Raw genomic sequence first — 11,705 nt, forward strand, 5'->3', positions numbered from 1 at the left:
CCGAAATGCGGAACCAGCAAAATCTCGCGAGCTAAGGCTTCGGCTCGCCCCGCCCCTGCGAGAGGGACTGGGCGCGCCCCTTTGCGCCCCGCCCACTCCTAAAGCTCAGCCAATCAGCAGCCTCCAAGCCGGGACTGCCTTCTCCTGAAGGCGTGGTCAGGTAGCTCTCCTCGACCTGGAGGAGTGGCTCACCGTGTGCTTGGTCTGCGTTGTTGCTGTTGGGTTCAGTCCCATCTTCTCCTTATGGCAGGAGTCTCTAAAAGCGCTGCAATTTTTAAAAATTTAGTTTTATTTTTAAATGGAAATATAATTCACATAATATGAAATTGGCCCTTTAAAAATATACACTCTAGTGGTATTTTTCCTCTATTTAGAGTTGCATAACCATCACCTCTAATTCTAGAACATTTTTCCCCAAAAAGAAACCCATCATTTCTCTTTCTTCCTTCTGGCAACCCCTGGCAACAACTGGTCTACATTTTTTTATATGGTCTTGCACCTGGACATTTCACATAAATGGAATTATACAAATGTGGTCTTGTGACTGGCTTCTCTCACTTAGCATAATATTTTCAAGTTTCATCCACATTGTAGTACTTAATTCCTATATATCAGTACTTAACTCCTTTTTATGGCTGAATAATATTCCATTGTAGGAGTATACCTATTTTGTTTATCCATTCATCAGCTGATGGACATTTGAGTTGTTTCTACTTTTTGACTATTATAAGTAGTGCTACTACCAACATTCCTGTACTGGTTCTTGTATGGATAAATGTGTGCATTTCTCTTGGGTATTATATCCAGGAGGGGCTGGATAGTATGCTAACTAAATATATGTTTAACTTTTTGAGGAATTCCCAAACTGTTTTCCAAATTGGCAGCACCATTTTACATTCACACTGGCACCTGTCTAAGGGTTCTAATATTTCCATATCCTTTACTATTTCCTAGACATTTACTATTGTCTTTTTTATTATAGCCATCATAGTAGTGGGTGTGAAGTGATATCTCATTGTAGATTTTGATTTGCATTTCCCTGCCAGCTACTGTTGAGAACATTTTCATGTGCTTATTGGTCATTTGAAACAAATTTATTTTCACCTTCCTTTAAAGTTATCTCAGCCCCTCAAAGGACAATACAACAACCCAAAAGGGGTTCCATTTCAATAACAGTGTAGCTCACCTTCTCCAGGACATCACCATCCCTTTGTTCCTCAACACCCACCCACCTGGATTCTGCACACTGCTTGAAACTGCAGAAATTTTTCTCATCAAGCTCTCCAGTGTCTTAGTTTTTAAAGTCCATGAACATTTTTTAGTCCTTATCTTACTTGTCATTTAGTTCTATCTGGACTATTCTACCAGACTTCTCATTTGATCACAGTGATTCCTTAAAAAACAAAAAAAAAAACAAAAACAAAATATAAAACCAAAAAAACCTCTTTATTACTCCCTGTGATCTGGCTTCTATAAGGTGAGATTATAAGAAAAGAGGAGACCATGGCCAGAGATGTTGTAATAGTTTACTTTAGCCACACTTTTTTGTTAGCAAGTGATAGAAACCTACATTGTTCATATTTCTATCTGACCTGTCTTATATTTTCTTTCTTACTAGACTGTGAATTCTTTTCGGGGCAGAGATATAGGTAGGTCATTGGTCATCCCCATTGCTCAACACAGTGCCTAGCACACAGAAACTAGGCACTCATGAAATGAATAGGGACATAAACTGGAATTCCTACTTTCATTGGGGAGATTGACACAGGAATAAATGATAATCAGTGTGGTATTACCTGTACTGATAAGATGTAAGGTGGAGGAATTCTAGACTTGTTAGGACTTGTCCTTAATTTCGTTTTCTAGCTTCATTGTTCAAGATTAACACTGTTCCCCAACAATTCCTTGCTGTTTCCCCAATAAGCCCTGGACCTCCTTGACTTGAATCCTCACCCCTGTTCTTGCAATTTTCTGTCTGGAATGCCCCAACATCTACATGGGGGACAACCTCATATGGCTGTGAGGATTAAATGAGTTCAGTTATAGAGCTCACTTAGACTATTCTTAGAACATATACTGGATTCACTTTTGCTATTTATTTAGTTAGTTACTTATTTAAGGTTTATTTAATTTTGAGAGAGAGAACGCACATGTGCTTGCAAGTGGGAGAAGGGCAGAGAGCCGAGAAACAGAGGATCCGAAGCAGGCTCTGCCCTGATAGCAGAGAACCCAATGAGGGGCTTGAACTCATGAACCATGAGATCATGACCTGAGCTGAAGTTGGATGCTCAACCGACTGAGCCACCCATGCACTGCAACTTTCGCTATTTAAAAAGGAAGAAATTTTGACATGGTTTATTGAGACAGGAAAATGAAGGGACCCCCATAAAAAAAAAAAGCTGGCTTTTTTCCCTTTGCTTCTTTGCCAGCTTCTATTCTTGCTAGGACCTGCACCCCCACCTCACTCCACATATGCCTTGTAATAGACAAAGAAATAATGATATGTTTGGAGTCTTCCATCACAACAGATAACATCTAAGGAGGGACCAGGCAGTGTCCCTATAAATGTTCTCCAAGACCACTGACTCCAAACACCTTGATGCCAAGACCCCTGGCTTCAGGAAATGAGTGACTTATGAAGGACACTTGTATCCTGTCCTTGTTCTCACCAGTTCTTGGTTGCCTAAGAGTGGGGGAGGGGCAGAAAGAGGGAGAATCTCAAGTAGTCTCCACAATGTCAGCACAGAGCCCGCCTTGGCGCTCGAACTCATGAAACTGTGAGATCGTGACCTGAGCCGAAATCAAGAGTTGGATGCTCAACTGACTGAGCCACCCAGGGTCCCCTCTAGTATACATCTTTTAAAAAGCAAAAATAAACACAAACAAAAAACCCAGGTGGAATTAATCTTGACAATATATTTTACTTAACCCAATATACCCCAAATAATGTGATTTTGATATGGAATCAATTTTTAAATTTTGAATGAGATATTTTGCTCTTTTTCATTCTAAGTCATCAAAATATGATATGAGTTTATTTTACATCTACACACAGCACGATTCAGACTATCCACATTTCAAGTGCTCAGCAGCCACAGGTGGGTAGTGGCTGCCATATGGGACAGTGCAATTCTAGATCATCTGTATGATCCCCCAACAATACAATTTCAGTACCATGGGTCCATTTGTGCTTGCTCTTGTTGGTACCAAAGTGCCAAGTTGTTAGGACTTGATGAAACATTAACAGGAGCAAATGATATGAAAACAACACATTAGCACCAAGTGACAGCTCCCTGATGCCATGGTGGAATGAAGAAACCAAGGGAAAGGAAAACTGTAGGAGAATAGAGTCATAGCTCAGGAAATGGTGGTGCAGGACGCCCAGCGCCCAGTACCTGGCACGACCACACTCATGTTGCAGGTGATTCCATTTCATCCAAGTGTAATCTGTCACATTAAGTAATGATGGTATTTTGATTTTATTAATTTTAGTAGTTTTGTTGGTGTTCAATTTAGAACTGTGTGATTTGATAGCTGTAAAAAGCTATAAACATAAAAATACTTCTGTTTTTATACTTGTATATTATTAAGTAATGTAATTACCCTGAAAATATTTCTAAACAGCATGGGGAGAAAGGAATCCATGAAAGTTCTTCCCCCTCTTAATGGTTTGTTCTTTAAGTTGGGCCTAACCCCTGATGATATGAAAAGCTACCTATTTATTAGAAAACCTTTCAGGATAACTAGATTTGGGGATGAGAGAAGCGAGGAGTCTCAGGGATTTGGGAAAAAACAAAAACACACATAGGTCAATATGAGACCAGGATATCAATATAGTTCACTTAGGAATCAGAGATAAGATTTCTGAGTTGGGGGAGGGAGATCTCGAGCTAATTGCCAATTGCTACAGGGCAATCGCCACCCCCCCCACCCCCCCCCCCCCGCCGACACCCACAGCCTATAGTTTACAAAGACAAGGGGAGGTTCACTCCATCCTTGGCTCAGTTGGCTAAAGAGATCCTAGCCCACCATCTGTTCACAGCAGATGCTGAAAGCAGAAGCTATAAGCAGTAAATTATAAAGTAGCCAGTATTGCCTTTTCTGAACCTCTCCCAACCCCCCCAACCCCATTCATCATGCAGTTCCCCTTTCCAGCTCCCTCGAACAGAATTTGCAACCTTGCATTTTCATTCTGTGTAAGTGTCCTGTCTCATCATTTGCAAAACTCCAACTTTGCAGTGACAACCTCACCCACACGTGGGGCCTCTTCCTACATGGCTCACAGCAAAATTCCTGCCCTTCCCAGTGATGCTAGTCAGCAGCAGCTTGTGTTTTAGCCCCCCTCACAAGTGAGTGGGAAAAGACAGGCAGTCAAGTTGCTAAGCGGCCCCTGGCCGTTATCTCAGGACTCAGGTGGCAGATTGTGACAGAGAAATCCCAACTGAGCAGACACCGAAAACACTCAGCAAAGAAGCTGGGTGAAAGTTTCCACTTTGAAAATATCTTAAGTCTATGGTCAGACCTCTGTCAGTCACATAGACTGGTGAATAAAATACATGGGCAGGGCCCAGATGGCTTAGTCGGTTAAGCATCTGACTTCTGCTCAGGTCATGATCTCGTGGTTTGTGGGTTCATGGAACCCACTTCGGATCTTCCGTCCCCCCCTCTGCCCCTCCCCCCCAAAAAGAAATAAACATTTAAAAGTAAATAAATAAAATACATAGTCCTGGTCCTCCTGGAGCATACATTTGGTTGGAGAAGATAGATATTGATCAAATAATCACATAACTACTATTAGGAAGAAAAGCACAGAATGCATCAAGAGCATTCGGAGAGTCTAATAAGAGACATGTAAGAGAGACCGGAGAGTCTTGGGAGATGCTATTGAAGCCGAGCCCCCAGAAGATGAGGTGGCCAACTGAAGAGCCAGAGAAGAGGATCTGCTCTGAGCCAGCAGCATTCACAAAGGCTTTGAAGCAGGTAAGAGTTTGCTGTGATCAAGGCTGTGAAAGAAACCAGTGTGATGAGAGTGTGGCAGGCAAGAAGAAAGGTGAAGGGGGCTAAAGGCAGCCACAAGAATCTTGGATCTCATTTGAAGTAAGGTGGCCAGCCATCGAGAGGTTTTCAGGAGAAGGATGGTGCCAGCTACACTGTGAAATACTGAATCACGTAAGAGGCTAGTGCTGTTGTCTGGGCAGGAGATGGAGTTGACCCAGACTGGAGCGATGGAGAGAGGTGGATGGAACTGAGGCCTATTCTGGAGAAAGAATATACAGGTCTCAGTGAAGAGCTGGGTGTGACTCAAGGCTGAGTCCTGTGTTTCTGGCACAAACAACTAGCTGGTAGCTGGTTTTTCCCAATGACTAAGATAGAAAAGACTAGGAGGAAAATCAGCTTTGGGGGTAGATCAGGAGTTGTATTTTGAATGTATTAACTCTGAAATGTTGATGATACGGATAGACACAGATGTGGAGCTCACAGAAGAGACCAGGATGGAGATAAACTTGGGGGTTAGCAGCATAGAGATAGTCACAGCCATGGCTGAGAATAAAATAGCCGAGGGGAGAGTAGAGAATGCCAGGATAGAACCTGATATTTAAAGGCCACATAGAGGAGAAGAAACTGGCAAAGGACTTTGAGAGGAAGAAGCCAGAGAAGTAGAAGGGAAACTAGGAGGGGATGTTATGAAAGCAAGAGAAGAGTGTTGAAGACTAAGAGAGGGGGTCAACCCTGTCGAGTGATCTTGAAGCTTCCGGTAAGATGAAGACTAAAGGGAAAGTCTATGAAAGCAGCGACTATGGGGAAATCTGATTCTCGCCTTCAGGTTCCACCACAGTGATTCAGGACAGAGGCCTTGTAACTGCCTACATGTTCGGGAAGGGACCGGGGCAGGAACCAGATGTACTGATGAAAACTTCTGTCACCCAGGCATGGCTTGCAGTACTCACCGAAGAGTAGTAGCTTTCTCTGAAAGCGTACTCTTTCTTGAGTGAGCAATAGTGACAAAATTCAGGTCAAGTTGCTTTCTGTCATGGAGAGATCCCAGTGACCCTAAAGTTTATAATGCCTCTTCTCTTACATTTTTTTCAGCATTTTACTTTGCTCTGCCACTGACCAGCTGGGCACCTAGGCCAAGTTATTTCACCTCTTTGTGTCTTACTTTTCTCATCTGTAAAATAAGGGTAATAATAGGATAGGTATGAGGATTGGATAATACATGTAAAACACAACTGTGCCTAGTATATGCTGCTATTATTAGTCTCAGAAACCAAAGTTTGGGTTGCTGACTTCTTTCCTATTCTCTTAATTTTCAAAAACTAATTTTCTTGTGTCTTGAAAAAAGAAAGGAAAGGAGTTTGAAAAATAGTCTGCTATTTACTAGCCATGTGATTTTGGCAAAGTTACTAGCCTCTCTGTACCTCAGTTTCTTGACTAGAAAATGGGAATATTGTAGCATACTACTTTATAGGGTTATTATGAGGATTAAACGAGTTATTAAGCATAAAGCATTTAGTTTATTTTTTTTAGTATTTATTTTTGAGACAAAGAGACAGAAAGAATGTGAGCAGGGGAGGGGCAGAGAGAGAGGGAGACACAGAATCTGAAGCAGGCTCCAGGCTCTGAGCTGTCAACATAGAGCCCAATGCGGAGCTCGAACTCACAAACTGTGAGATCATGACCTGAGCTGAAGTCGGATGCTTAACCAACTGAGCCACCCAGGCGCCCCTAAGCATAAAGCATTTAGAACATAAAGCCTGGCACACAGTGTTAGTTATGTTGTTCTCTGCAGCAAATCACTCCCCTCAATATTACTACCACCTTTAATCTTGAATGGAATAAAATCAAGACAAATAGAAAATGTGTTGAATTATGTTCACGATAAAATACAAGAGGTAATTGATTTATAATTAATCATAAGGAAATAATAAGCAAGAACATGATGGACTGGCATCTAAGTACTGATGTTTGGAAGACCAACAGTATTTTACGTAACAATTCTTGATTGGTGCTGCTCTCAGAATCATGTATTTTTAACCACTTTGGTAAAGCATCATCTCTGTATTCTTTTTTTTTAATGTTTATTTATCTATTTTGAGGGAGAAAGAGAGAGAGTGAGAAGGGGAGGAGCAGAGAGAGAGAGGGAGAGAGTAAATCTCAAGCCGACACCATGGACTCGGGGCTTGATCCTACAAACTGCGAAAACATGACCTGAGCCAAAATCAAGTCAGACGCTTAACCAACTGAGCCACTCAGGCGCCCCTCACCTCTATTCTTTTTTTTGGGGGGGGGTGCAAGTGGGTGAGGGGCAGAGAGAGAGAGAGAGAAATGGGACTCTTGTTCACCTGAAGCGGAGCTTGTGTTCACCCCATGTGGGACTTGAACTCACGAACCATGAAGTTGGTATTCTCCTGGCACAGAACAAATGCTCAATAAGTGGTAGGTGATATTAGAGCAGGGGCTCTGGAGCCAGCCTGTTCAGCCCCTGCCCCTTCCCTTACTAGCTCTGTGAACTTGGACACATTCCTTAAACCTCCTGTGCCTCATTTCCTCTATCTGTATGATGGAGATAGTAATAGCACTTACTTCATGGGGTAAATGTGAGAATTACATAGGATAATATACACAAAATGCTTAAAACAGTGCCTGACACATAGTCAGTGTTCAGTAAAGGTTAGCTATGACTAGAATGATTATTAATAGATGTTTGGTCATTCCTATGCTTTGTGCTTGCATGAATGAGATGAGTCATGAGATATGAATTCTCTTATAAATAAGGCCACACTGTATTGGAGGAGATAGACAGGTGCAAAATAATCTCAAGATGTCATTCTGAGGGCTGAAAGAAGATAGTCCTATATGCTGTGACAGTCCAGAGGAGAGGGCAGTTCATACTGCCAGTCCAAGTTGTGTTGGAGCAAAGATTTGTTGGGGCACCTGGCTGGTTCAGTCAGTTAAGCGTCTGACTCTTGGTTTCAGCCTCAGGTCATGATCTCATGGTCCATGGGTTTGAGCCCTGCACTGGGCTCTTGTGCTGACAGTGTGGAACCTGCTTGGGATTCTCTCCTCTCCCTCTCTCTCTGCTCCTCCCCCACTCTCTCACTCTCTCTCTCAAAATAAAATAAACTTTAAAAAAATTTTGATTTTGCCTGTGTGTGGTCCCGATTCTTCCTTATGTGTCGGTGAAACATTTGGGGCCACTCAAAGTGAAGACCAGACATGCCAGGGTGACTATGTGGGTTGAGCATCCGATTTGGGCTTAGGTCATGATCCCAGGGTCATGAGATCAAGCCCCAAGTCAGTGCAGAGTCAGCTTGGGATCCTCTCTCTCCCTCTGCCCCTGCCCCCCCCCACCCACGCACCTGTGCTGTCTCTAAAAAAAAAAAGAAAAAAAGAAAAATCTCTCTATCCCTCTCCTTCTGCCCCTCCCTTGCTCACACACTCTCACTCTCTCTCTCAAAAAAAAGTGAAGACAAAGACACAGGCAAAGCTTTTAAGTCAGGCAGACTGGGGGTGCAGCCTTGAGGGATGAACAGCAGTGGTTCTTGGGAGCAGAGAGAGGAGGCCAACCAAACACCAGGTAGAAGTGAAGTACTGAGTGGAGGGCAGAGCAAAGGAAGAGGAGAGCAGAAAGGCTAGGTGAGCCTGACTACAGAAGGGCTTGAGAACCTGCACCCCACAGGATTTGGACTAAAAATCAAAGCGTAAAGTATTTTTGTTAAATAAATGATATTTCAATATGGGGGAGCATAGAAGTAAATCCTTGTGTTGAATATATTAAAAATATTATGGGGGCACCTGGTGGCTCACTCGGTTGAGTGTCCAACTTCGGCTCAGGTCACGATCTCGCTTTTCGTGAGTTCCAACCCCATATTGGGCTCTGTGCTGGCAGTGCAGAACCCGTTTCGGATCCTCTGTCTCCCTCTCTCTCTGCCCCTCCCTGCTCGTGCTTTCTCTCCCTCTGTCAAAAATAAATAAACATTAAAAACATTATAATAATGTTCTCATGGTTTCACTCTTGAGAGTTCACAGTTGGGGAAAAGAGAATTTTCAAAATCTGTTCAGAGGGTTAGGTGTCCAGACATCTGGGCATGTCTGTTTGCTTTCCCTCTTCACAGCCACCACTGTAAGATCCAGGTGACTGGAAGGGCCTCTTCACTGTAGCTGACTGGGCACAGGTTCTGCGAGTCCTCTGACCCATACGGCAGTTCATATCTGCTGTCTAGAGTGTTCTCGGTACCACATGCCTTTTTTTCTTACTTCTTTTCTTGTTCACTGTACGTCTATCTTACCCCCAAGCACCATGAGAGTGTGAAATCTTACTGGTCTTTTTCTTTTTTTTAATTCTGGAATAATTTTAGACACACAAAAGGTTGCAGGAAAAGTTCAGATAATGCTTGTATGCTCTTCACCGATTTCCCAGTTGTTAATATGTTACATTTGCCACATGCTTTATCAGTTTGTCTTCATGCATATCCATTGGTAGGGACTGAATTGTGCCCTCCCCCAAATTCATATGTTAAAACCCTAATCCCCAGTGCCTTAGAATCTGACTGTATTTGGAAATAGAGCCTTTAAAACAACGAAGTTAAAAAGAGGTGGTTAGGGTGACTCCAAATCCAATCTGACTGGTGTTCTTATAAGAAGAGGAGATTAAGGCGTACACAGAGAGATACCACAGGTGTACTGCCATAGAGAAAAGGCCATGTGACCACAGCGAGAAGCAGCCAGATGCAAGTCAAGGAGAGAGGCCTCAAGAGAAAACAAACAAACCAACCCTGCCAACACCTTGATCATGGACTTCCAGCCTCTAGAACTGGGAGAAAATAAATTTCTATTGTTTAAGCTGCCCAGTCTGTGATATTCTGTTATGACACCCCTAACAAACAAATATTTAAACAGGTAACCCTAGGGACACCTGGGTGGCTCAGTTGGTTGAGCATCCGACTTCGGCTCAGGTCATGACCTCACGGTTCATGAGTTCGAGCCCCGCATCAGGCTCTGTGCTGACAGCTTGGAGCCCGGAGCCTGCTTCAGATGCTGTGTCTCCCTCTCTCTCTCTCTGCCCCTCCCCCCTGCACATTCTGTCTCTCTCTCTCTCAAAAATAAATAAATATTAGGGGCCTGGGTGGCTCAGTCAGTTAAGCGTCCAACTTCAGCTCAGGTCATGACATCGCAATTTGTAAGTTTGAGCCCTGTGTAGGGCTCTGTGCTGACAGTACAGAGCCTAGAGTCTGCTTCAGATTCTGTGTCTCCCTCTCTCTCTATCCCTTCCCTGCTCATGTTCTGCCTCTCTCTCTCTCAAAAATAAATAAACATTAAATTTAAAAATAAATAAATAGGGGCGCCTCGGTGGCTCAGTCATTTGAGCGTCTGACTTCGGCTCAGGTCATGATCTCATGGTTTGTGGGTTCAAGTCCCGCATTGGGCTCCGTGCTGACAGCTTGGAGCCTGGAGCCTGCTTCGGATCCTGTGTCTCCCTCTCTCTCTGCCCCTCCCCCATTCTCACTTTGTTTCACTCTGTCTCTGAAAAATAAATATAATAAATAAACAAACAAACAAACAAACAAACAAACATTAAAAAACCAGTAGGCTATTAGTAGTTAAATTTCTGTGGAGTCAAAAGTTATATGTAGGTTTTCGACATAATGCCCCTTTATTTCTAAAGGCAAGTACATTCTCTTATGCAACCACTATATGATTAGTTAAATCAGGAAATTACACTGATACCATGCTATTAGCTGATCTACAAAGTTTATTAATATTTTGCCAGTTTCCCTGTAATATCCTTTATAGCAAGGAGAAAGAAAAAAGAAAAATGAAACAAAGAGAAAGAAAACCATTTTTTTTTGTTCTTAATCACACATTATGTTTAATTGTCATGTCTAGACTTCTCTAACCTAGAACAGGTCCTCATTCTTTGTTTTTCATGACTTCGATATTTTTCAAAGAGTACAGGCTGCTTTTCTCGTGAATGTCTCTCGATCTGGGATTTCCTTGTGATTAGATTAATGTCCTCTAGTAAATTCCAAAATTTTAGGAATGTGGCTTTTTCCTGGACTGTTTGTTTTAATATTCCAGGTCTGTGTTCTCTCCTCTTGGTGTGTAAATGAAAAAATCTGTAACAGTTTTCAGGGGACTTAATGGCTTAGAAAAACCATTTCATTCAATTTTCAGACTTAAGATTATTAGGTGATACATCCTCCTCTGCACCATGTGTGTTTGTCCCACTACTGATGGTCTTAACTTTGATCACTTAATTAAGGTCATGACTGTCAGGTTTCCATATTGTAAATTTACTATTTTCCCCCTTTGCTATTAATAAGTATTTTGTGGGAGAGATACTTTAAGATTATGCAAAAAGGGTGGCCAGATAAAATACAGGAAGCCCAATTTAATTTTAATTGCAGATGACCATCGAATACTATCTTAGTATAAGTATATCCCTCTTCCCAAATTATTTATCTGAAATTCAAATTTAATTGAGTGTCTTGTATTTTTACTTGCAAGATCTGGCAACCCAGTAAGTACCTACCTGGTTCCTAATCCAGTTTCACCCAGTTGTTTTGACATCTATCGGTGATCCGTTTTTACTATCATTTTGTCAAATAGTTTCTTTCTATCATTCTTCTGCATTTATTAGTTGGTATTCTGTCTATCTTCCTATCCACTCTTTACGGTGCCTGGCACACAGTAGGCGCCCAGAT

Source organism: Lynx rufus, unplaced genomic scaffold (genome assembly GCF_022079265.1).
Source record: "Lynx rufus isolate CCGP_SWC_20201006 ecotype Redwood Valley unplaced genomic scaffold, mLynRuf1.p SCAF_8, whole genome shotgun sequence".
NCBI lineage: Eukaryota > Metazoa > Chordata > Mammalia > Carnivora > Felidae > Lynx > Lynx rufus.